Below are 27567 nucleotides of genomic sequence, written 5' to 3' on the forward strand. Positions count from 1 at the left end.
CGTAGTTTTCTAATTTATATTCCCCATGTGCCTCATCTTAGATATGTAAGGATTTTACTGGATCTGGCCCTAATTTCCTTGGAGTAAAAGGTTTTATTTTATTTTATTTTATTTTACTTTTTTTTTTTTTTTTTTTTTTTTTGCTTAGGATGGTACTGTCAGTTTCAGCATTCTAAGGCTCTGATTTTGATTCAGATCTGTGGTCTTCCCTGCGATACAAACAACAATCGAAGAAGAGATCTTCAATCTACCTGAGCTTCTGTTCTGCCCTGATGTTATCCAGGATTAATTTGCAACTGAAGAGAAAAAGTAACAGTAATAAACTGATGAATGCAACATGAAGTCTCATAATGCTGCTTAATAAAAGGAAATTAATCACATAATTGTCATAAACCTATTTTCAAACAGCAATCTATCAGAGAGAAATTATGCATCTGTAGTTATTGACCTTTCATTTTACCATGACTGATTTGTAATTAGACTAGTTTTGTGAAAAATAATAGTTAATTACCAGATTTTTTTCACTCTAATTGTTTTGGCATTTTTTTATTATTATTATTTGTTGTTGTTGTTTAGTGTCTTACTTTTTCTGCATGTAAAGGATGCTAAATAAATACAGGGCACTAATAACTTAGTAGCTAACATATTTTGTTTTATAAAGCCAAATTTAGCTCCCCTCTATATAAACTGATTTAATGGATACTAAATACTGTTTCAAAAACAACTATTTCATTTTTTCTGCCCATCATTTCACTGACCAAGAGCTAGGAAAAAAGCACCCGTAACAGCAGCTTGTTTCTACTCCTGGTGTCATTAGGAGGGCTTTTCCCCATAGACATCAATCTGCATTGGTCATTAGGGATACATGACACACCATGCATAACATGTTCCATGACAGCAAACCCAAATGCCATCTCCAAAGCTCAGACCACCTAAAGAATGCAAATGTCAAGGGTTAGGAGAGATGTGGGCCACAGCACTAAAGTTGTGCTCTACCCTGACAATCTCCTTTCTTTCATCCCACATGCTTGAATTTATCTTTCCTTTGGTAAAGACAGGAGCAGGCAGTCTAACTCTACTTTATTCCCACTATATTTAACTATATGAAAAACAAAACCAGTGTACTTATCAAATGCCAGCACCACAAGTTCACAGATTTCCTGCCACTACTATTTTCTTCCATTTGGCCTGACTTCTAGAAAGTTGAGACATGAAACACAAAAATGGAAGAGTCGCTCTCTTAGTTCTACATGAACACATGCAGCAATGGCTGCATGTAGCAGTTTTTCACGTGAAAACTAGTATGAACTATTTTGCATGAAAATCAGCTTGCACATATGTAAAAGCCATTTAAGTGTGATGGGCAAAGAAGAATGATTGCTATTCCATGTGTGAGTTCAGGAAAGAAAAAAAAATCCTTAGAATGATTATTCTTTCATACCTGATATTGTATATATACTATACAATATTCACACAGTATTGTATGGAAGAACACATTTTACAATATACATTTTACAAAGGTATATGAATCCTTGACTTGTAAAGAGTTGGTGAGAAAAAGACCTTCTTTTAGGTCTGTCAATTGGAGATGTTAACTTACTGGCTGAAAAGACCACTTTTAAATCAAGCAGTTTGAAATGAAGTGGTGCTGACTTAGGCAGAAGAAAGAAGACAGTTGGGTAACTTATAAATAGGAAAGGAACTTATGCAAGTTATGTAAGAGTGGTCCCATTTGTACTAAAATCAAAATGCAGAGCAAATATGGGAGGAGAAAGAAACGTAATATCAAGGGAAGCATTGTAACATTAGGCTTTTAGAAGGCAGCACTTTTAACTGATAGAAATCTGAAAGGGAAATCTGGAAATTAAAGACAATGAAATCATCATGAAGATCCTTAAGCAAATGATCAACAAAAAACATAATCAAGATATAAACTAAAGCAAAAGCTGAGGCAGATATAAAACAAAGGGAAACAAGTACTCAAACATTTTGTTCTGGCCTAGAGCAAGATTCCTAGACCAGAATGTGAAATTTGAAAGGACAGATGTGAGGACTGATTAGTTTTACTAAGTAATACAGAGAGGTAGAATAAAGCATGAAGAACAAAATGCTCAAACAGTATTTACACTAGAATATACTTAGTCTTTTAGAAGGCAGAAATAAATATCTCTATTTTTCTACTTATTTTCAATTAAATAACAGTCCACACTGTCTCGTAATGGAGTTCCAACACAAAGCATCGTAAGCCCTGACTCCTCATTCTCATGCCCTGCGAGCTATAAACCACAGCTATCCATCAAAGAATATGGATCTACACAGTACCAAAGTAATTAAAGTTACAGTAATTATATGAATCAAAATCTTTCAGCCAATCAAAATGTGAAGAATTACGTATCTGTTGAAGAGTCGCTGATTTAAAGGGATCCAATTATTTGAACAATACCTGATTTGATTTTACATTGCCCTTACAAATCCATAGCCAGAGACATGAGTGAGATCACAACTACAAAAGGAAATATTGTCGGGTTTGTCATATCAGGTTTGTGTTGTATGGGAGGAAGGCACAACAGCCATTATTGAAAATCTAATGACAATTAGTGGAGAAAACCAAAGTTGACTCCAGGGTTTCACATTAGAAATAATAAATATAAAGCTTCTTTTAAATTATTTTAATAGATCTAACTGTTGAAGTTAAGTTTTTACAAGTATATAATTTAAAGAAATCTCAGATGTAAATATATATCTATGATGAAAACATATTAAAGTCAGTATTGTCATATTGCAACATTATACTGGGACACATACATGGAAGTGTCATACATAAAACAGGCATTGTAATTTTTTTCACTTTATTCAACTTTCTAAAGAGCCAGCTGGAGAACTGTAACCAGTTTGGGGCATAATGCTTCATCAAGGTGGACCATAATCTGACCAGTGACCTGAGAAGAGCATTAAAAATGAACTTGTGGTGACAAAATCCAATCTACAGAATAGCAAAACCTTATGATAAAAAGAGAAAAATAAATAAATAAATAAAGCAGAAGCAGTCCTCAACAAGTTTCTGTGCAAAAAGAATTAATTGTGCAATACGGGTAGGAAAAGTAACAGTGACCTTAAATTGAATTCAGGAAGATTTAATTAAATTTAAGAAGAAATTTTCTAATTCTGAGGATACTGAAGTACAATAAATTCTGCAGAGACTGCAAAATCTTTGTTGTTGGACCTGTTTAAGAAACATCTTCAGGAAGAGTAGTGATTCTGCTCTGGGACAGAGATCTTTACAAGCATCTTCCATTTTTTCCAAATTTATTTTATTGTACGGTTCATTTGATTCCCATGAAAGCACGCCAAGTTCAGATTATTGTGATGTCTAACACCTTGCTACATTTCAAATAACACCATGTTCTCATAAACTGAGTATTACGAAGCTTCAGCATGGTTTGTTTCTATGGTAAGTTAACAGCAGAGCATCAGTACGAGCTGTGCCTACACATACTTTGGAATTTTCCGATCTTAAGTGGCCACGTTTGTGTTTATGAGACTAAGCTTGAAATTTTGAACTGAACAGAGTAGTTTATATAGAATGAGAGATGGGTTAGAAGTAAACACTTCCCTAATTGCAATTGGATCCCTCTGGACAGGAATCTTGTCTTCTCACCACCAAGTATGGCCATGACAGTAGCAGCAAACAGGATTTTCCCAATATTACAATTCTTCCTGTAAGCAATAGATGCCTGGCTGAAATGGAGAGCCATGAAGAGGAAAGAAAAACAAGGAAAGAACTGGAGTTTGATCACTGTTTGATCAAGTTAAGTTGTACAGTTCCATGCAAAGAAAGTACCTGAATCAGTACAATTCATTGTGAGGTTAAACCTAAAGCTACAATAACAAAACGTACAAAGGATCTTTGATAACCTGATTTCAATCCTGTTTTTATGAAGTAATTTGATCAAAGATCACTACATAGTCTAAGCCACTTTAAAAATGCAGTCTTTACTGCTAAAGCTAAATCAACTTAAATCCTACTGAGTCCTTTCTTTATTTCTTATGGATATTTTTCTGATGCTCTTTAAAATTTTGGTTGACATGAAGAGTTCTAGGTACATACATAATGCAAGAAAAATTAGGGGAAGAAGCAGTAAACATGAATGTAAAAAAGGAGATACAATAATAGCAATTTTATTTGTAATTTTTCAGTGGTTTTGCTAATCCTTCTTTTGGAGGGAGAAGCACAATCCTATTTGGATTTAAACAAAAACCAACCAACTAACTAAAAAACACAGTAAAAACACTGATATGAGACCAAGAAGTATACTATGCAAATAAACTGAACATTACCTACACACTAGATTTATGAATGGTGGTATTCAGTAATATTTATGAGTGACTTGATAACAAGAGGCATAAGGCCTGGTCTAAACCCCTTGGAATAATTCTGCAGCATTGAAATCTTTTTCTAAGTGTGGACTGTAAGGCTCCAGAAGAATCTCTGTGCCATGATCACAAATCAATTTATATATCTGTTTGTGCAAAGTACCACATGCATTCACATACACATACGACAACTAAATACCTTTTTTTCTTGAAGGAAATGCTTATATTCTGTGGGGGAAATAAAAAGAAAAAGAAAAAAAAGCAGCAAAAGCAGGAGTGGTTAGCTGAAAGAGGTATTTGCACTTGTGGTCTCTATCTGGGCTGCCTGAATTACTCCAGTTGCCTCCTTCTTGGATTGCTTATCTACCTTTTAAATCTTTTGGTGCATGTGATTTCATGAGGACCTAGCAGGCATGATCCAACATGCAGGGCTCTGTATCTCCAAAGAAGGCGGTGCAGCAGAATGAACCCCATTCCTTGGGTTTTCACTATACCTGACAAAAGAGTTTGCTCTGAAGGGCAGTCTTAAAAGACTGTATAGACAGAGCTGAGAAAGAATTCTCCACTTTGGGAGATCTTTTAAGAATGAAAATTATCATAGAGTGAAATGACAAAGAGCTTTAATTTTAAGCTAAAATGCAAGTGAAGACAGACAGGCAAATGTCCTCAGGCTCCTCATCCTAGTTTCAGCCCTTGTGAGGAGATCTGGTAGGGAGTATATTCTTTATGATTAGAAACTTGCAGGGATAAAAAAGAAAAGACCTGAAGCTAGTAAAAATGTTTTGCAGAAAAGGAACAGAAAGACATTTTGCAATTCCCAGGGCATTTAGGTGCTGGAGAAATGATAGCAACTGTATGAGGAATTCCCAAGGAGTATACATGAGCATCACAACAGGTTAGGCATTTGAATTAAAAGTAGATGTTCATCAAGCTTACCCAGGGAAAAATTATCCTTATTATTGTGTCTTAGCACCCACAGTAATCTTCATAAATGGCAAGCTAATCAAGGAATTATAATAATAAATATGCTCAGGGGCATTATCATCTTTAGATGCATTTGTAAAAAGCAGACACACCCAGCTGCCTTGGTGCCAAACATATGTAATACTTCACATAAGATAAAGTCTCTTATGGCATCAGATTGTAAAAACTTCATCTGAATCATGTAGCATATATTGCATAATCACTACCACTAGCATGCACATTAAAAATAAATAAGTAAATAAAATAAAATCATCAACCTAGGCACATGATCAAAATATGCTGGAAATGAAGTTAAGGCAGAAACATTTATCCTTCCTTCTAACTACTCTTACTTTACACAGAATGAAAACCTGAATTTCAGCCTTTATTTTACCAGTCCTCTGTCACGTCTTGTCATCAGCTTCTTACAGTGAAACCTCAGTTACTAGCCTTCTCTTTTAAAGACATGCCTCAATACCCATTGCACCTAGTTCAGATTTCATGTCCTTGAAGTATTTGCCAGATATTCCTTTTTATAGTATCTGCTTGCTTCTTCTTTTAACATTTTAAACCTCATCAATCTGTAACAATTCCTCTACTTGCCTCTTAGTGACTTGTCTAAAAAATTCTGAATTTCTTCCAGAGATTCCTTCACATGTGGAATCAAACCATCACCATTGCCCTTCCTTCTTTCGTACACCTTCAGCCTCACTGCCTCCAAGACATCTAAGAAACAAAGAATGGATGAGGGGTTTACTTCCCGCATAGCACACGTACTTATTCATCAAAAATAAATAAGTATGTCCCCACTTGCAGTCCTATATAATACATATAGGACATATTATTTTGGTGTTTCCTACTCACTTGCTCTGCCCATGTAACTTGCACTCCGCAACTGTGGCACCTGCACAGGAGAGCGGAGTCCAGCACGGAAGGAGCCAGCTCTTCATCTGCCCTCACAGCATGAGCACTGATCATTGCAGGAAGAAAGCAATAAAAAGCCTCATCTCTTTCTTCATCTAAAAATTATACTTAATTCAAAGCCCGTATCTATCCATGCAGCAAATTTCTCATGCAGTTTTCTTGTCTGTTTGTTTGTTTTCCGTGTTTTTACAGTTAATACTGAAAATAGCCCAAAATAATAATCGGGCTGATGTTTTGGATTAAGTAAAACCATAGGGGTACTATAAAGGTGTGAGAAATCATTGTATGGATTAAAGAGACACTGCTGTTCTGCAAGCTTTTTCAGACACATCTTCATTAGAAATGTTACATTTTCTTTCCTGAAAAACTTGAAACTAAAATTATCTAAATAGTCTGGATCCTATCCTCATACTCCCAAACCTTAACCGCTTTTTCAGTCAAGTACTACTCACGGTTAGTTTTATAACATGAAAGACCTTTCTGTAACCAATGACCAACAGAATTTTCAAACTTCTTGTAACACTTCACCTTCTCCAATGTACTGATAATTAAACTTACACATAGACTGACACCTTTTGCAATAGATATTACATTTTGTCCTCTGATTTCACGTCAGTATTTTATGAAAAATGGGTTGATATATTTGAAAGTACCATTACTAATATCTGGCTATGAAATATTTTGTTGACAACGGTGTGCCTTGTGTCTAGTCCTCAATTGTTCCTATGTAACCTTAGGTTCAGAGACTGAAAAAGGATGCAAGACTCTCAAGGACTAATAAGGAGCTTTAAAATTTATTAACACATATGATGCAGAGCAGGTTTTTTTATGTTCTTTGAGTATATTTCATCTAGGTATGATACTGGCAATATTTTACTATACCAAACTAGTTATAGTGCCACTTAATACAAGAATACTAAATAATAAACTAAGTTTTAGCTCTAAGCTTATCATCATTTCACATGTTGCTATCAACAGGCAGTGCTCATTTTACAAACACCAGTAGGAAGACATGAGATTCCACATAAAGAACAAACAGAAATAAAGCTTTATTTATTTATTTATTTGACTTCAGGTGTGTGATGATCTGCTAGTAGTTTACTGTTTCTAATATTCCCTTTGTTTTAATTCACTAGGAGTCAGTGCATTTTACCTGTGAACACTCATCTCTGTTTTCTTCCTAGATCATCAGTTTTTTGTACAAGGACTTGGAAATGCCACACAAAATATGGATTCTGACCAGGTATTTTGATAGTGTCTTAGTATTACAATAAATACACTAGTACAATAAGTATTACTTCAGCTGTCATTTAAAATATATACATCCTACCTATTAGAGATGGAATTTTTATTTTACAAGACAAAATATACATACTTCGTGCTCCGAGATTTAAAAGATAAAGTAATACAGACATATTATTACAGCATTTTTAGTCAAAAGGCCTTGCCTTTTATGAGAGAGCAATCTGGATAATATCTATTAATCTGCTGCAACTCCCAGGGCTCTGCTTGTGCAATACCACAATGGACTGAAGAATATAAAGGGGAGAAAGACCATTTAATGTCAGGACTTTGGGATTGCTTTGAAATACTTTCTGGAGCACAGTTTATGGCATAACGCCTACGAAGCTACCTGAACGCAGCACTATGGCCAACAGCTGAAGCAATCTTCAATTTTAGATGAATGTCAGAGGTTCTCACCCTCTTCTCCAGCAATCCCAGGTTTCATTAATATCATTAAGACATCAATGCTACAAGCACTCTAACATTTATAGTTACAAAAAAACATAGCTAGTGAACTACTGGAAATGATATCATGACAATATGACTTGTATCGACCCTCTAGGACTTATCTACACTGATAAATTGAAGAGTACCTGAGAATGTGATTTTCTGTGCTGGTAAGCTGTGTGCACAGCTCTTGGCTGGCTTTTTGACTTTTGCTGACCTGCACTCTCCCAAGCAACCCCCATGCAGTTCTGCAGTCACACATTGCCAAGCACCGGTCCCACTAGAGATCACTGTATTTTGGAGGCTAAAATGCTTATTAACTCAGGTGTGTCTCATCCCATGTCAGTCACCCAGTTCAGCATCCAGGAGCAGTATGCTTACTGACGCAGGTCATGCCTATGTGCTGAAGACAGTTGAACCATGTGTTGTTTGAGAGACTCTCAGCTAAAGTAGCCAAGATATGATTCTGAGATGACTTGGACAAGTTTCAAAGGAGCCCGATTTCATAGCTCAACAGTCTAGAAAAACAAATCCTTTTCAGAAACAACAGCAATAAACACTACTTGGAAGGGAAAGAGAGGAGAAGATTCCTTTCATTCTGAAGTGTAGCAGCAGGAACCTCCAACAACATCCCACAGTGTGTCTGATGTACTGGTTAAGTACCAGTTTTATATGGACATCTTACACAATCTGGATGAGTTTTACTTCTGACATCAAACTTTTGATACCAGCCACTGTTTTAAAAGAAGCCAGTTTTTGAGGAGGAGCCAGAAAAGCAGAATTATCTTTGAAACATTTACATGAAAACATAGAATAAAATGTAGAAGAAAGGGAAAGCTCACCAGAAGTTTAAGACAGAAAGCAAGATCAAAGCAGGCCAGTTTTAAAAAATATTTTCCGTCCCCGACTCTGTACCTCTCCATTCCTTCCTGCTTGCACATACAAATATTGTGACTGTTGTGACTCCTGCCCACTAACCAAAACCAGAGTATACAAACTCCTGTGCTACATGAACATTATTTATCACTTTTCAAGATTTTCTTAAAGGAAAACAAAGAAGAAGAAAAAAAAGAAAAAAAAAACAGGTTTGACTGCGAAGCAACTGTTTCTGGAGTCTGTGTCAATCAATTCCACAAAAATAGTACCATATTACCATTTCTGTAAATTCTAATCAGGTTGATGGTATTTTTCATCTTTATGTTTAGGCACTTAAGGCTGAGAATTCTGAGTTATGTAATTTGACAAAGTCTGCAGAGAAAGTAATTTTCAGAGCTCGAGTTAGTCACCAGCTCAAAGAGGAGCCCTGCTCTCAGCACTGGCACTGAATTCCCCTTACTATGGATAAAAGACCAAGCCGGCTGTCCAGAAAAGTTGGCTTGGGCTCTGGTAACCAGGCAGTAGGGAATGCTGCAAAGGCTCTGGGGTGTCATCAGCAGCTACATGATATGCAGAGTCCAAGGATCAGAATAAAAAGGCTCAGCTTCAAGCTCTCCATTTTTTGTTTTTTAAGAACACCGTCAATATGAAAAGGCCTAGCAATTTCTTTTAAAATAATTTAACAGCCCCTGATACTTTTCTTTATATTTTTCTGCATCAAATTTTGAGAAGATTGTGACTAGAGGCCTTGTGTCTTTGTAAATAGCTGTATCGTTTGTCCATTGCAAAAAAGACAGAGAAAAGGTGAATGACAGAAAGACTACATGGACTAATGCTGCAAATTAAAGACACTGACAATCAAAACTGAATAGGAGCAAAATAAAAATAATGCAAGTAATGCTGCAAGAGAGATTAAATTTCTTCCTGACTAGAAGGCATTGAAAAAGCCTCTTATTAGTAATCACAGATATAACAACCAGGCCAGCACAGTATCATTGAGACAATATATTCTAGTGACTGGAGATGATTATGCTAGTCAGGAAAATAAATTAATTTTACTTAAGCTGACTTCCTTTATCTTCAAGGCAAGTGTTTCTTTGACTTGTCTGACTCAATTATAGTAGCACAGATACTCCCTTTATTACAAGCAGCATTGGCAGATGCCATAACTACAAAGTGAGCACTTTCAATGACCAAATAAGCACCATTCCTTGAAATTTGTAGCAGGCACATGGAATGCACTCAAGCTTTTATATCACCTTGCAAGACAAATCACACCATCACCACTATTTTAATGTATTTACATTGTGAATTAATAAAATTCCGAAGTAGATATTTTGCTACAAAACTAAAGTTCTGAAGAAATCCTAACAGCAATGTCTGCAGGAATTTTCACCTTTATCAATAAATATAAATGTTGGAAGAAGAAATTTCTGAAATTTTTCCAAGTGCAAGAGGTACTAGTCACAGCTTCTGCATTCCAGAATAAAAGTTTTTTCTCAGATAAGGATGTTTTTTGTATTTTGTATAATCAAAAGCCTCTGCCACAACTCTTCACTGAAAAATGATGTCTATTCTAGAATGAGTTTTAAGTTTTGCAAATGTATTATTGCCATATCTGGCATAGCAGAATTCTGGGTATTTTTCTAGGTGCTACAAGCAGGCAAAATAATTACAGCTAAAGGTCCAACAACGTAGTTTTATAAAAGTTAAAAATCAATGATAAGGAGAACATTTATACTTGAGAACAAAGAAGGGGATTCAACAATGTACATTCACACAGTCATAAATTATTGTGTTGTATCGAACCTGTCACAAGCCATATGTACTCACCTTCACTGTAATACAGCTTCAGCAAGTTTCCTGAATTTCTCAGCTAAAAAGTAGTATTTTGGGAACAGAGGGAATTCAACATTTCACGTGATAGCATTTAGTGTATCCTCAAAATGAGCTAATTAGTAAGACTAAAGATAGAAAGAGATCTGGTCCTGTATCCAGCCTTGCATTTTTTAAACTTCTTTCCTTGTAGAAAGGAATAAAAGCTTCTGACAAGCAAAGAAAGAAGGGATAGGTCAAATCTGTGCTTGATTAAATTGTTATATTGTTAAGTTTTACCATATGTTGATTGTCCAAAACATTATAAATATAATTGAGTATAAAATATTTTTTATACAGAGAGGTGTTCAACCAGTACAAATTAGCTGCAATTAAATCCTGCCTTTGCTGATTACTATGTGTTCAACTGTCAGTCTCTCATGTCTATTCACACTGTAGCTCATTTCAAGTAAGATCCAACAATATACAGATTTCAAACAGATTTAAATCACTTAAGACTAGTAAGGAAGAAATACAAGGTGAAGGTGAAATTCAAGGCACAGACAAACTCCACTCTGTAGTGTCTCAAGAATTTGCAGAGAGCGTGACTCATAATGGGGCATGTTTCAATGCTTTTGTAGGATCCTCAGGTGAGATACAGATGGTTTTGGATGACAATTACAGCCCATCCCCCCCTTTTTTTGTGTGTGTGTGCTTATTGTTAATCGGAAATGCCAGAGGGATGCTTTGGGACATTAAAATAGCCTTTCTCTCTATGTTCTGGGGAAGTTCTGCATAGTGAGTTGCAGCAGCAACTAAACGAATGTAGCCCTTCAGTGCTTCCTTTCAAGGGGCAGAAAAGTAATTCTATTTCCATGCTCATTCAGTCTTCATTTCTTATGCTGATTATGCCAATTAGAGCAGTCCTCTTACTGAGGTGGGCATCTGTCTCCTAGAAATCTTACCCATCTGTTTATATGCTTGCAGGTACTACCAGCTGTAGAACGAATTTGATATAGATCATGTAACTATCCCCAACCACGAGTGAGGAGAGAAGCTACAGACTGCCTGGTAAACACTCCGCCAAATCATTTATGCTGTTTCTGCCCTAGTATGCTCCTTTCCTGTACTATGAGATACAAATTATATAAGCTTAAAAACACATATAATATGCACATGAAATACATACTCCATTCCATTAAAATTTTAGGTGAATGTCAGAGGTTCAGAGGTTCGTCTCTGACAAATTTCCATTAAACCTGAAGAAAACTGTGAACTACCTTTACTGCAGCTACATACAACTGTCACATATAGGTACAGAACGATTCATGATCAAAGAGAAAACTCTGTCTAAATAAGATGCATGATTGCACACCTAAAAACAAAATCTCAAAGTCTTTTGTTTTTGTTTTTATTTTTTGTTTCCCCTCTAATAATTAGCCTTACAATTATTTATTTTAAAGTATAAAGAATGTCTAATTCATACATTCTTCTTGGTTCCCTGGTGGACCCATGATTTGTTTTCAAATGAAATTCAAATTCCTTATTCTCAAAGTCCTATGCAGCTTGACCCCTGAAGAACCTCATTTATTTTTTTTCCCCTCCTTATAATGTGTCAGCTTTCCTTTTCTGCTTATGGTCTTCTACCCTGGGTGACTCCAAGATTTTTCTCATGTTGACCTACATGGCAGTTCCATGCTATTATTTCACTCAAGAACTTCAAATCTTCTTTCAAAACTTGCTCTTTTCGGTTAGCTTCCTAATACAGACCTTAATCTGGCCTCCTACCAAATGTTATCCATAGATTTTAAGATTTGCTTAAGCTTAAATAAAAGCAAATTAACAAACAAAAAGTTCAGACCTAAATAGCATTAATAAAATGTATATGTCAAATAGGACTGATTTCAAGACATTTCACTACTTCTTACTTCTGTTCTTTACTCTTTTTCTTTTTTCTCTTGCATTTTAATTCCTGTTGAATCAAATTTATATGCTGCAATTGATGTGTTTAAAACTGTCCTACTTTCAACCTGAGAGGGTTGAATGATGTTACAGCTTTGTAGCGTAACAGTATTATTTTGCTTACAGTAGTAACTGTTTGGATTACAAAGTTCCAAAGGCAATAATGGCAGAAGTAAATCCTTTTTAATAATGAACTGATTTTAAAATATACTGTGTTATCTTGCATGTAACAGTAGCTGCAAACACACTCTTTGCTATGAATAGAATATACATGAGTAGCAGAGTTTTTTTACATGCCATGTATGACCAGTGTGCTGTAATGACCTGCATACAAAAACAGTTAACATATTAAGATAAATGAGGCCATTGGGAAGGCGACTTGCCAGGAAAGAAGAGGCTAGGATTCTGCATTAACACTTCGGACACGGGACATTACTGAGGGTTAAAGTGTTTTGTGGGGTTGTGTTTTTTGTTGTTTTGTTTTTGTTTGTTTGTTTGCTTGTTTTTAAATGGTAATGAAACCTATACTTTGAATTTGTCCAAAAATTCTTTAGGATAATCCTGAATTGGGCAACATAAAAATCAACAGTCTGTTCACTTCTGAAAATCCTTGCCATCCTCTTGAAGACTGGTTGCAGTTTGTCTCCTGTGCTTTGAGACTGAGCATTCAAAAATGCAGACCTACAATAGCCAAGCTGCCCCTTTTTATCTGGAGGCTTTAGGTATCCCCCAAGACTTTTATATAAATGTAGTGCACTCTGGTTTACATTAGAAAAGGAAACATTTATCTTATCACATTGATATCGTCTCAGTACAATATTACATTCTGGAATAAGAAAATATTGCAACTTTTCTTGAAAAGGTCAAGAGGTACTGTTTATCTTCGGGGCATAATGAATTACATTGCATTGCCTGGCTAGGAACTCCAAGAGAACAGTACATGTTTTGACGCATAATGCGCAGCTCAGTGTTCTGAGACAGGAGGTGGAATAACAAACAAAGCTGCGGTATAATATTTCGGCTTCAAAATTCTGTATAAATAGGAAACGATGCAAGAAACCTAGTAAGTAACTAGTGCTCTTGCTATTAAAAAATATATATATGTGGGACAATTCTAAGGTGGGATGACCTACAAATCTCTTCAGCCTCTTAATTGCATTCTAAATTAGAGTTTACTTATTTACATTATATGCTGAACTTAATAGCTGCTCTGCAAGGCAATTTAATAGCTAGAAGTTTCTGGCTTCCAATTTTATAGCGAGAACACATCTTTTTATTTATAAAAATCACAACTGTTATGTCTGACTGCTTACTTTGTGCTGCAAGGATCACACTCTCAATTCATTTTTATTGATCACTAAATACTGCCCATCTAAAATGTTTAAACTTAAATTTTACAATGGTTGATCAGAAGAGAAAATATTATTGCTTAATCTGAAGTCCCAATAATAGAGACACTCATGTCTCTTCATATTTCCTGCATCATACCCAGTAACTTATAAATGGAAATTTTAGTGGAAAAATCTGTGATGATACTTATCAAGCAAAAAAATGTTTTGCCCACAGGAAACAATGAAAACACATGCACATTTTTAATATCCTTATCTTTCAGCAGCTCATCTACATCCCACAAATTGTTTATGAGGGAAATTTAAGACTAGTAAGTAGTAATATGTGCTTTAGTCTCACATTTTTGTTTTCTAAAATGACTGAGAAATTGGACTAAAGAATGAACTGTGGTGTCTGTGGAAAAAAAAATAGCAAATTATACCAGAGACTAGTGGCAAACCTAGTCTCTTGGAAAATCTCCAGCACCCTGCGAACTTCTGCCTGCAATCATATTTTGCCTGGTATATTACAAAGTTAGCAGCAGGCACACATAGACCAGAGCAGTCATATGTGAGGGAGACATGGTCTCAGCATGCCCCATTTCTGCTCAGAGCTAGGGTGCTTGGCTACTACTCTCTCTAGCCAACATTTCTGCAAGGAAATTTTCCTTACTCTTTCAAATTTTCTTTCCTTACTCTGTTCAAATTCAAAACGGTGACCACAGTGCTCAGTTTTTACTTTACCTCTTACTACCGGAAAAGGGAAGTACTCACAGAGCTGGAATTTGTCTCAGGTGGCAGGTGAGAGCACCAGCTCTCATAATCTACTCACTCAGCACGAGAACTCACATTTCAATCTATTCTTCTATGAGATCTTGAAACACCCAGTGGTCCAAGGGGTATCAGCAGACAGGAGGTGCCCTAACACATACTGTAGATCTTTATCAACGGGGGGGAAAAAAGAGACATACCAACAGTCATATCTAGATTAAACGCAAAGGAGATACTGAAAGAACTTTAATTTCTATTCAGTTCAGAAAAGAGGTATGACAAATACGAGAGGCCAATATAGAAATCATATTTGTGGGTACTGGATTATATAAGAAAACAATGAAGATCTGTATGAACTGTATTACTTGAGGGCGCTAAGTCTTTATCAAACCACCTTCATATAGAATCACCCGTAAAGTGCCAACTGAACAGCTGCAGCAGTAACAGGCAAGACCTCTTTACCTGAAATAAAGTAGGTGAAGAGTTTGAGCTTGAACCTCCATCATCTTGGAGACAAAATCATAGCTGGGTCAGTTTTCCAGAGAATATGCCAAACATAGAAGTTTTTGGATTAAGTCAGGGCTTCATTTTTAGATATTACTCCATCATTTAAAAAAAAAAAAAGTATGTTTTGTAAAAAAATAATATAATTCAGGGTATCACAACACATTTTACAGTTCTGGGAGATGAAGACATTATCAAATTGAACACTGAAATAGGGAGTTGGGCTCATAAACTTGTTCAGAAAACAGTTTGGAAAATGATTAGAGTCTGGCACGCCATATACAGACCTTAAATAACTGTTAGAAGAAAGTAGAATGAAAATGAAGAAAAGATTATTTTGTACTTAAAAAAATAAAAAAATAAAAAACAACGTTCATGAATTCCTTTCTTTTCCGTTAGGTTTGTTCTTTTTTTTTTTTTCCTCAACCTGAAGAAACTAAAGTATACCCCATTATTTAGAGTGTCATCTAAGGTATCGAGAGACTTTCTGTGGAAAGGGGAATAATACACATTTTGGTCAGATTTCCAGGTAACAACCACAACTGCCTCTGTCTAGAACTGAAATGAACAGAAATATACAGAACATGCTTTTTTCCCTTGTTTTCTTTCAGAAGTGTTTTTACTTTCTTGTCACAATTGAAGCAAAAGCCAAGAAGGAAAAATGACAAATTTACAGGAAGCTTAGACATTTTTTTTTCTATAACTCACTACCAGATTAATGATAAATATTAACAGCCTTGAATACAGTTTTGCTCAGTTCTGCCGGTTGGCTTGTAAGTATGTTATCTGAGTCCTGAAAATAATGTTTTCTGCAGAGTTTTTCTTGAGAACAATACTCTTGATTTTAACAAGAGTGCCTAGTGTGTATAAAATGCTTAAAATTCATAACAAATTACCACTGGTGTCCAAACCACTAATACAATAAGCTAAAATCATAACTATAAAGTAGTCAAATTAAAAGTAGATATAACTCAGAATTCTCAAAAAATTAGCCATTACCATTTAGGAAACAATGCATGTTGCTTTCCACACATTTTAAGAGAGAAAACTTAACTTTAAAACTAAAGAAAGTTTTCTACTTTGATCTTCTAAATTTTCTCTGATGTTTCTGTATTTTGTTTAACTTTTCTCAGGTCCTACCAATGTCTTTTTTTTTTTTATTTATTTTTTAGTTATTGTTGTTCTTTCAAAGCAAAGCCATTTGGCGTCCACAAATTTCTCATGGGATTTTGAGAACCAAAATCCATAAATGAATTTTAAATACTGAGTTAAAAGCTGTCCCTTCATACTCTTTTTGTACCAATACTGGATAGCCGTGTTGATAAATGGCAATAACTCAAATCTGCTAAAAGACCTGCCTGTATCTTCAGTAAGTCAGGTCACCATTCTCTGAGGAGGAACTGAAGATATTCCTGCACTCACTGGACATCTTAGATTTAACACTTGGCCTCTCAGGGTGGTTTTCATCTTTTAAAACTGATTTTTGGCTTTAAGGAATGTTTCTGAAGGACTTGGCTAGCTCCAGGCATTTAACCCTGACTGTGCACTTGCAGCACACCAAAGGGTGTGTCTGTCAACTGGAAGTCACCAACAGTGCTGAAGAAGAGACATGACAGCCTGCCACAGCACGGCGAGTCCAAGACTGACAGAGTACCCTTGACGCACCCTATACATTTTGAACAAACCTGGAGAAATACAGTACTGTCTGAGGATCTAAGGAGATTTTGGAGGCCAGCTTAGGAAGCAGGAGAGGGACTGAGAAGAAGAACAAAAAAGTCATGAACAAAGTAGACTTTATTATGATCATTCAAGTATTTCCAGCCTGTGGTACTAGGAGATGCAGCAATTAGTGGTCATCCTTGGAAAAGGTAAAGAAAACCGAAGAGGAATAGTGGTTTCTGCCTTGAGGACTCTTTCACATCTCATTCACATCACAGGAGCTGTTGGAAGTTACAGTTAGCCCTTACAGCACTTGTTTGATTACTGGCCTACATGTTAAAACATAGTAGATATTTCATGCTACTGTTCCCTTATATTGGTAGAGAAAGCTCTTCTCCATCAATCTGAAATTTCTCTGTAAAGCCTCAGGTAGATACAAAAGAGCCTGCAAAGACAGGGATGGGAAAGGATGGAAAAAGCCCACTGACGCTTACTGCAGTTAATCATAAAATGGAAGAAACAAGAAAGGAAAAGGTATTTGCTCATCAGATCATACAAAAACAATTAGGGGATATCAGACTTTGCTAACAGATTTTTGTTATTAGGGAAATCATTATAGAAGAGCAAAAACTCCCATCAGAAATGGCCACACGTTGTGCTAGACATTGTATAAATACAGTGCACAGACAGATTTCACAATAGTTTTGGATAATGTTCAGGGAGGTTAAGGGGCCACTGAATGAAAGTATAATTAAGTTTTGCAGTGTAAAGTTTCTCATGCATCTATTGTGATTCAATGATATAAAAACAAAAGGTTAAAAATATTTTGCTTATCTATTAACATAAATGGTATGAAGAAAGATTTTTGGCCTCTCTTTACGAGCAATGAAAGGCAGCCCTGAAAATAACAGGATAAAACATTAAAAGAAGGTTTTAGTAGCAAGGTTCCATACAGTAGTAAAGCTGGACAGTGCCATCCACTTTTCTGTATGCAGATATTTTGTCTAGCCCTGAAGTGGTCAGGCAGTTGGACTTCATGACCTTTGTAGGTCCCTTCCAACTGAACTATTCTATTCTATACAGCAGTTATGGCATCATAGAGCAGTCATATAATTAGAATTGATCTGAAGCAGAAAAAAAAAAAAAAAAAGAACATTGGTCTCTCAGGTCTTTTTGCAATGGGAGACAAGTTTTTGCTGACTTTTGGTGCTTGACTATGGCACCTCTTTCTGCTCCCAAGTATCCTTCTCTGTGGCTCTGTGATTTTCTGCTCAACCTTCCCTCCTCTTCTCACCCTCCAGCTCCTCCTCTCCTTTCAGTCTGTGCTCCCAGACCTGCGTCTTGGTTTCCCTCCTATGCTCCTCATCATTAGTTTCTTCTTTCAAATTCTTCATATCAACAATATGCATAGTTAATTTTCCTTGCATTACAGAGAATACATAAAGCAGGCAATATGTCCTCTGAAAAGTTCTTCTGAAAATAGCCCCTACAACATGCCAGTAAAGCAGCTCCCATCATTAAGAACAGCCTGTGGTCTGAGCCTTCACAGGAGAGCTCCTGTCCTCCCAAAATGGTCTGCTAACTGGGAAAAAAAAATATTACTTGAATTATGGCCTAAACCCCACCGAGAATAATGAAATGTCAGCCATTTTGAAAGACAGCATTTAGACATGGAAATCTCCTCAATAGAGTAGCTTGAACTAGCCATGGCTAGGAAAACAAAGTGTCATGGTTGGTGAGGAAAAATGAGCAACAGCCAAAACACACGTGTTTGGAATGCCTTCAGTGTAGTGCAGGTATTATGTTGCAGTAAGTTTTAACAATAAAGAAAGTAGCAGAAAACTAGCTGCTTCTGTAAAATCACGCAGGAGTAAAAAAGTTTGACAGGGTTATCAAAAGGATTCACTTGAAATTAATTTTAAACTAAGAAATCATTAACCAATTTACATTTTAAATTCTCAAACAATTAATTCTATGTTCATGCAGCTAATGTGGGGGAGATTATGATATATTTAAATCCCAGCTATAACGTGCAAAAACTTCAATACATTTTAAATGAAGAACTATATGTACCATTCCTATAACAATTAGGCTGTTCCTGATTATTTTTTTTTCAGCTTACTTTCTTTTCACTCAGTTAACTCTCTCATTTCCATGCCCCTGTATTTCACCACCACTCAGCCCCTTGCCTTCCCTGTCCCCATCAGCTTTAGGATCAATTGACTTTTTCCTGAGGCTTTGTCACAGCAAGATTCTCAGAAACCAAGACAGGTCACTGAGGTGCTCCCTGATGCCATCAGGGCTTTCCAATGCGGCAGTCGCAAGTTCCAGCATTTCAGGAAGGATCATCTTTCAGATCTCCCAAGGATTCAGAGTATTCCTCTGGAGGCTTGTGCATGCACCTTCGCTACTACTGCCATGAACATGAAATTAAACAATCACAGGTATGCTAAGTCACGCTCATTGTATTGTTGAGTTACAGCCTAAAAACTTGTATCGCCATAATTATAGTGAATTTTATCTGGTCTTTCACATCCACATAAAAAGGGTAAGAAATATGAAATGGGTATGCCTGAATTTTCAATTTATTCTTCATGGGGTAAAACATTCAAAGTAATGATGAACCAGGCTCAGTGTCCAGGAGCCTAACATCACCACACCTCAGCTCTGAATCTGGGCTTGTAGATCTGGATCATTCAGGAAAAAAATGCAGATGGTGGTCAGGATATTTCCTTCAAATGAACAATATGATTTCAATTTAAAGAAAAAAAATATCACTAAATAGAGAACACTGAGTATAGAAAATTAAAAAAAAAAAAAAGGTGACCTCACCCTTACATTTTACAATTACTACTTTAGTACTGAACTTCTGTGCAAATGTCTTTTCATTTGATGCATGTAAATATGTTACAAATCATGTTTTCAAAAAACAGATGTCAAGCCTTATTTGACAGAAAAAATGACACTTTGGAGCAGCAACTTTGAGTAATAGTAGGAGGGCCAATATATTTCACTATTATAATATCTAAATATTGCATTTTATAATTATAAATTGCATTAAGCTAATAGAGCAAACAACATTTTTGATTCACCCAGAAATGCCCTCAGTCCAGTTTTCTGTGAAATACAAAAAATAAAAGGGTACAATGGCTTTCTGTCTGTTACTTCTGCCTGTGCCATGCCTGAACAGAGGAAAAGAGTTTCACTCCTGTTGTTTATTGATTTTCTAGATTAAGAATCCCAGTGAGAGAATTGTAACAGACAACCATAAAATTATTTTTGGTGTGCTTATTTGCCTTTCCCTTGCATCTATTTGGCCTGTGCCTGTAGACAATTATGCGTTCCAGCCTAGACTCAGGTGCTAATAATGAAGGACAAATAGAATCATATGTGTAAACTTCCCCTTCTGATGAAAATTTATATTAACTTTCTGCCACTGTAAACAGAACTGCATAGCTCAGCGTCCCTGATGAATTGGTGATGAATTCAGTCATTTATATCCCAGGAATCTGTGCATTTATGGGAAAAGATGAAAACCGTCTGTATTGTGTAACCTTGCACTTTTTGAGTAAGAAAAAGAAAACACCAGCCTGTTTAGTTCATCACTTAAAGTGTGTAAATTTCAGCTCAAATACCAGATTTCTGCATGACTCTGTCGGTCTCCACTTTGGGGATCTGTGCCAATATAAACGAGCCAAACAGAGCAGAGTGCCATGTTATCGCTACAACTGTGAACTTATACACTCTCAGCCTCCTATGAAAATTGTTATGAAAATCTTTGCAATACAACAGAATCTTTGTTATACACTGGAGCTGGACAGTTTGACAGTTTGGCAGCTCTGCTGGAGAACAAAGTAATTTGGGTTAGATAAGAACCTGGCCAGCTTTGTTCTACCTAAAACACTCCATCCCATTTTAAAAGCCACATTTTTCTCAACATTGCCTGGCTTTTCTTTTTCTTTCTTTCTTTCTTTCTTTCTTTCTTTCTTTCTTTCTTTCTTTCTTTCTTTCTTTCTTTCTTTTCATATTAGCTGTTTGATATAAGATGGATTATTATATACGTAGGTATGAAAATAATTATGCATATTAACAAGACTTAAGAGAAATACCTGAAGAACTATTTAAATACAAGACTATGCAGCAAGCACATTCAAGTTTTTAACTACAAAGCAGCCACACATTGACATAATAAAAATCTCAGACCAAAATCAGAACCTCTAGAGCTACCTAATACTTGAAATTCATTCTAATAAGCAGAATGATTCTGTGTTGAGTAAGTTGAACATATCTGTTTAGTGCAATACAGATGTGATCATCAGAGAAAGCATGGCAAGGAAATATGTTTTTACAGACAACTGTAACGTTCCCATTTTAAACAATTTTTCAAATACTAAATTTCAGTACTTTCATTATTGGATAACTTAGGCTCTCAATACCGGACAGAAACTTTGGTGCTCTATAAACAGCAAACAAAGGTATTCCCATCCCCAACTACCACACAACTGACATGAAAATCAAAGGAAAACAGAATGTTTCATACAACCTCAGAAAAAAAGAAAAAAAAAAAAGAAAAAAAAATCTAAACTCTTTCCAAATTAAATAAAAAACTACAATTCCCATTTTATCGCCATATACTCAAAGATATTTCAGTAGGTTTGTTTTGTCTTTGCAACAGGCATTTGAAAATTCTGCTATGAATGTGCAGTGTATTGGTTTCAAAAAATTGCATTGCTAGAGATCTGGAAGACAGAAGACTATACTTTTTTTTTTGTGATTATTGAATAGATTATTTTTAAGGTATTTTAAAGTATAGTTCAAATACACAGAAAGCTAAATTGTTTTTCATCTTAACTTGAATGCAAGTGGATAAATCACTATTTCAGAAGACAATAGCTTGCAGTCCATGTTTCACTGGTTATGAGATTGCACACCTTTTCATGATACACTTTATCTCAAAGTTGTCTGTGGCTGTTCCTATTATGCTGTGTGCATGACCTTTTAGTAAGCTGAAGAAGATACAGTTATCTTCTTTTCTGACATGCAACATCTATCAATCAACATGTTTTCACGTAATTTATTCAAGGCAAATAGCAGCTCCTAAGGCTAGTGAACCGCAGCACTATCCCAGTGATTTTGATTAAGGAACGATGTGCACGGCTTAGGTGAGAAATGAAAAATGCATACCACTGTTGATAAAGATGTAACTGAAATAGTAAACGATCTGAAAGACCAAAATGTATATATTTTAAAGTGATTCACAGAAACTAATACAACCTAGTATCATAAATACAGGAGGTGTGTTATTTGATGAACTTCTAGCCTTACCAGTCCACTTTACCTTTAGTTTTTAAAGCAATGCCTATGTAGTTTTCTTGGACTAATCTACATTTTTCTCATTGAATCAAGAATGTAAATTAAGACAAAATGATTCTTTTTCAATTTCATGCTGAAGTAGCTCAAGTTAGTGAATGTAATTTCTCCTAACAAGAAAAATTTATCACTGTACAGCTCACTCAGTTGCCTCTTGTAGTGAGGCACAGTATGCATTTATGGAAGTGAAAGGATAAAAGGATTGATAAATGTGGCAAAAGAATGGTCCCTTTAACTAATTCAAGGAGAGGCAAGCACAATTAAATAACTCTTACTAAACAAGGAAATGTAAAAATCATTACATTATCTCAATAATAATCCTCATCTCTGACATAATGTGTTTTATTTTTCCAGTACGATGGACTTATTTACTTTATACTGAAATAATTATTTCCTTTTGGAAAAAGAAACAAAGATGTCTTATTTTTGTATGCTTTCATTTTAGTTACTAAATAAAATGGAAGTTTTGTTCACCCTCAAATCTATCTATAATGAAATCAATGGATAAATATATAAAGAGGGCATTTAAAAGTTATTACTTATGTTTGAAAAGGGTTTATGTTCTTTAGAAGCTTTGCCATACATTTTTAGAAACAAAAGCCCAAAGGCCTGTTATGCCACATGCTAAAAATGAGAACAGAAATAATTCACCTTACTATACTGAAAAAACGTTTCCCTATTTTACCTTGCAAAGAAATCACAAAATACTAAATTATAATTTCAATTCTGGCATGATTTGATTAGTTCCTATCATTTCCGGTATGTTATTCACATGACACATCCAAATTTCATTTAAATTTTGCAACTATGACTCCAACAAGTTCTGTTGTTGTTTATATAATCAAAATGCCTGAGTCATAGTCTAAAAATCTGTTGTGCTGGCACTGTGCAAACACTGAACACATTGGCAACCTCTGCCCCTTGGAGGTTATCAGGCAAGGACAAGACAAGTGAAATACATGAATACATGCAGAAGAGATAGAAGGGAAATTACAATGAGACAATGAAGTAACGTTGTCAGCGTGACAGTCAGTGATCTTTGTATACCATCCAAACCATCTAAATACGTCTCTGTTGGGAAGGAATGAAGCCATTGTTGATGCAATCAATCCATCCACTGGAACCAGTAATAAAAGGTTACTATGAAAAATTAGAGAAACTAGAGAAAACTTTTACTAAGCTACTGAATAAAAGAGCACAAAAATGTTTATGGATAATTAAGTGCAAAAAACAAGTAACACTAGCTATAGCTTCTCGTAAAACGTGTAACAAACAGGAAATATATTATTAAGGTAGAAATAAAATAAAATAAAATGAATTCACTTTGTTAAATTTCTCTCTAAGAAATGGGAAACTTCACCCAAGTCTCTAAACTTCAGTTAAATCCTACTCTTAAATTTAAATCCAGCAACATACTCTGCACTAATAATCTGGCATTTAAAATTTCAATAATCTCTGTAATTACAACAGCTTTGCCTTTTTACCTGTGTCATTTGAAAAAAAAAAAAAAAAAAGTTAGACAAATCTTTCTCCTATATAGTTTATTATATCAGCTCACTTCAATATGTGAACGCAACTCTGTATCAATTCACTGGATTAATCTAATCTAAACTGGTTAATCTCACTAAAAATGTTTTATTAGAAGGCAGGGGGAAATTTCCATTCTATTTTGATTTCATAAGAAAATTCATCATGTGGGTGACTCCTCTGAAGGATCTCTGAAAGTTCAAAAGTACAGATGTAGAGCCAGAGAACAAGGGACACAGCTACTAAGAGTCAAAGGTCTGTTCCTCTTCCCCTTGGAAGAGGAGTGCTCAGACACTCCCCCCTTTTTGTTGGGCAGTACAGGAAGGGCTCTCCCACTTCGCTGCCTCTAACACTGAGTTTGTGGTCCTGTTTCAGTATCCCTTAATCAATGGCTTCTGGAGGTTACAGGTACTTCCTGCCATTATGAAACTGATATTTTTGCTGCGCCTATAATGGAGGCAGCTTTTGTTACAGAAACAAAACATCTGAATAATGCGCATCTGCTCAAGAGCTATGTGCTAATGATGTACCAGTCTGTAGAACCTGACTTACATGGACAATCTTCAGTCTCTTGCATTTTTGCATTTATACAGATGGTTAGTGCCAAGTGCCCTTCAGCCTCTTAGCAGTTGTCAAAACTAACAAAGGATGGAGTTATTAATTAATTACAGCACTGCGTAGATGCCTAAATTAGGGCCCCATTAGATTTGACACCATACATGCATGGCATAAAAAGATCATGCAAACACACAGCAGGGAAGAGCAAAAGGCAAGGACGAAGTGATCATGGTTACTAAAAATGCAAGAGTTTCAGTGCATCCACTGACTAGCCACTGTTGAACTCGCTGTAGACACTGCATGGAAGTGAGCTGCAGGGGCAGCAACAGAAATAGTGGATTTACAGATTTTTATGGGGAACTCCTCTCAAGCCTAATATGAACAATGAAGGCTGGACTCACTGGCAGCGCGGAAATTGGTTTTGCTAAGGCCATACAGGAGAAAATACAGGAGGGAAGATTTGGAAGCTGTAGAAACCTGTAAGAAGTCCATAAACTTCCTTTCCCCCTGGTTCTTTGGGTCTTATGGACAAGCAGCGACTGCATGAGAACGAAAAGACTAAGTCACTCAAGAAATGACACACAGAGAACAAACAGAAGCAGAGATGAGAGATGCAGGACTCCTGGATATATTACGGTCTTCTCGAAGCCAGGAAGGCACTGTAGAAAACAGAAACAAAAAAGGGATGACTACGTAATGGATAGCTTTGCAGTTTGAGACTAGAGACTAGACTGAGATGGAGATGGACAGAGCAGTGCAGGAATGAGAGAAAAAAATAAGTTAGATTTAGGACAGTACTGCTGATTTGCAGAGATCTTCACCAGTTCTGCTACCAGGTCCTTCAGCAAAATACTCAGAGGGATATAGGATCCTCCTCAATGACCAGGGGGGGAAAAGTGAAAAGAAATGTAAATTAGTTGACCTCAAAAAGATTTATTTCCCTTGTTATTCTTGTACAGATGAGAGCTGAACTCTTCAAAAATGGTAGCAGCTACCTAAGTGATAGAAACATATGGGGTATACCACATTCTACCACACAGATGATTATTACAATGTTTGAAATCACTCTGATGCTTTGCTCAGTCATAATGATTTGAAATGTGTTTTTCTTCATCAGAATCAACAAATCACAGCATCTCAAGAATTTATTATTGAAGTATGTACTTTTTTATTGTTTAGGACCCCAGATGTATTCACTACTTTCTAAACCCAGTTTGACACCAGTAAAACAGAGAGATACATTGCACTGGATGTCTCACAGCAGAAAATTGTAGAAAATTCAATTATGAAAATCCTATAGCTTTTATCACATCTAAACTGTGTTTCACCTCTTATTTAACTAAGATAAAAGATGACTTAGAGGTGACGCAATTATTGGGCAGAATGGATCTTGGGGAGAGCAGGATTTAAGTCTATCTTAGCTGTTCGTGTTTAGACGTAAAGTGAATGATCATTTTGCATAAGATGTAGATTACAGCATAAAAGTATAAAGTTGTGTAGAGCTAGGTGGGAACCAGTACTTCTTTGAGAGCAGTTCTGTTTATGTTACAGCTTCTCAATTTGTATTTCATGAAAAGACTTTTCATCTTTTCACCCTCTGCTAAGTGAACTCTCTTGCCAGCCTAGGCAGCTTATCGCTCCTGTCAGAAAAGGTGTCAGCAAACAGTGTGCATACTCTGTGTTACAAACAAACGAGCACATCTTGCACTGTTCATTGCCAAGTGGGAACAGTATCTACAGTTTTCGTCTAAATACAATCAGGTTAGCATTCACATGAAAAAAAAAAAAAAAAGGAAAGAAAAAAAGACTTCCATCCCAAGCAGAGAATGCCTCCTGTGCCAATTTGTGTATGAAACTGTATAAGCAGCAACTGTATTATTTTCCATAATTCCTGTTCTAAACTGAGTGGTTTTTTTTTGTTTGTTTTCCACTGAAAAACACATATAAAGAAAATTACAGAGCTAAAAGCACAGAGCAGAGACTTCAAAAATATTTTATCTAAATGTCTGTGTCTCAATCAATGGTTACAGTGATGTAGTATTACTGAAGCACACAATTTTAGGCCCAAAACATTGTAGATGGAGCTTCAAAAATACTAGCAAGTAGTACCTGAAACTGCTGTGAAACAAGCTTGATACACACATTAATAGTTTCTGCCTGCAGGCAAAATCTGTGCAAAGAAAGAACAGCAGAGTGGATCTGCTAGGTTACGTTTTGAAAGAGGCTGGGAAGATAGTACAGGTCCTCCAAATAATGTCCAGCTGGAAGAACAGGTAATCCTCCTTGGAACTGAACTGACTAGGCTAGAAGCAAGGTAAGTTTCCAAGGCCAAAGTCATGGAAGGAAAGGGTCCACAGGAAAACTGATGAGTATAAAGCTTAAGGTTTAAATCTGATGTTTCACGGAGTATAGCTTGCCAAAGGCAAGAGAAATATAAAACTAGATCATACAACAGCCCTCCAAAGACGGGTGGGTTAGGATGTGAGGGTTTGGCCACCACAATGAATGTACGGGGAAAAGAACTATTTGGAAAAATGGTCAAAGAAGTAGACAGTTATCTAAGAAATTTCCCCTTTGGAAGAAGCTAAAAAACATATACGGGGACATGCAAAATGAACAGGGCAGCACGAAGACTGTACTGGAAGAGCATCTGGTAGCCTGCTCCTGAAGTAGCTGTCAAAATTGTCACTGACAATTATCTGGGAAAGATGAGCATGACGATTGCTACGATGAAGCAAGAAATAAGGAGAATGATGTTGCATGAGAGAAGGAGGAGCTAGATGGCTATACAACAAAATACGAGAAGATTATGGGGGAAAAAAAACAACACTGGGAAGAGAGAGGAAATTGTAAGTAACACTGGAAGAGAGAGGAAATTGTAAGTAACACTGGAAATACATGTTTAGAGTGCTCACATAGCTGTGTGCGTTGAGTGTCAGCAACATCCCAACTAACTACCCCAAATCCTCAGTAAAAGGTACAGCTGTGTGTCCTGACGGTTGCATTCAGTCTTAACAGCAGGCAAAATCTAAGGCATATTTTTCACATTGCTTTCTTTTCATATGTATAACCAACATTTCTCATAACCTGAATGCCATTAAAAGCACCAGTAGCAAAATGTTCTGATAATCATCACAAGGAGGGAGGAAGCAGAAGCAAAAGGGCTATTGGAAGAAAGCGGTCCCCACAGTCATATAAACTAGGC

At 36.1% G+C, this 27567-nt stretch overlaps 1 protein-coding gene and 1 long non-coding RNA gene across 17 annotated transcripts in view; both read right to left on the minus strand.

The window, feature by feature from the left end:
- Positions 1-27567, minus strand: part of FOXP2 (forkhead box P2) — a 439933-nt gene that overhangs the window by 133791 nt on the left and 278575 nt on the right. The window lies entirely within an intron of this gene.
- Positions 92-27221, minus strand: LOC308177684. Its single transcript, XR_013939303.1, has 2 exons — positions 6202-27221; positions 92-6063 (listed from the first exon to the last, which is right to left on the minus strand). It is a non-coding gene; the product is annotated as an uncharacterized lncRNA (long non-coding RNA).

This window comes from Anser brachyrhynchus (assembly GCF_964034855.1).
Source record: "Anser brachyrhynchus genome assembly, chromosome: 1".
Lineage (NCBI taxonomy): Eukaryota > Metazoa > Chordata > Aves > Anseriformes > Anatidae > Anser > Anser brachyrhynchus.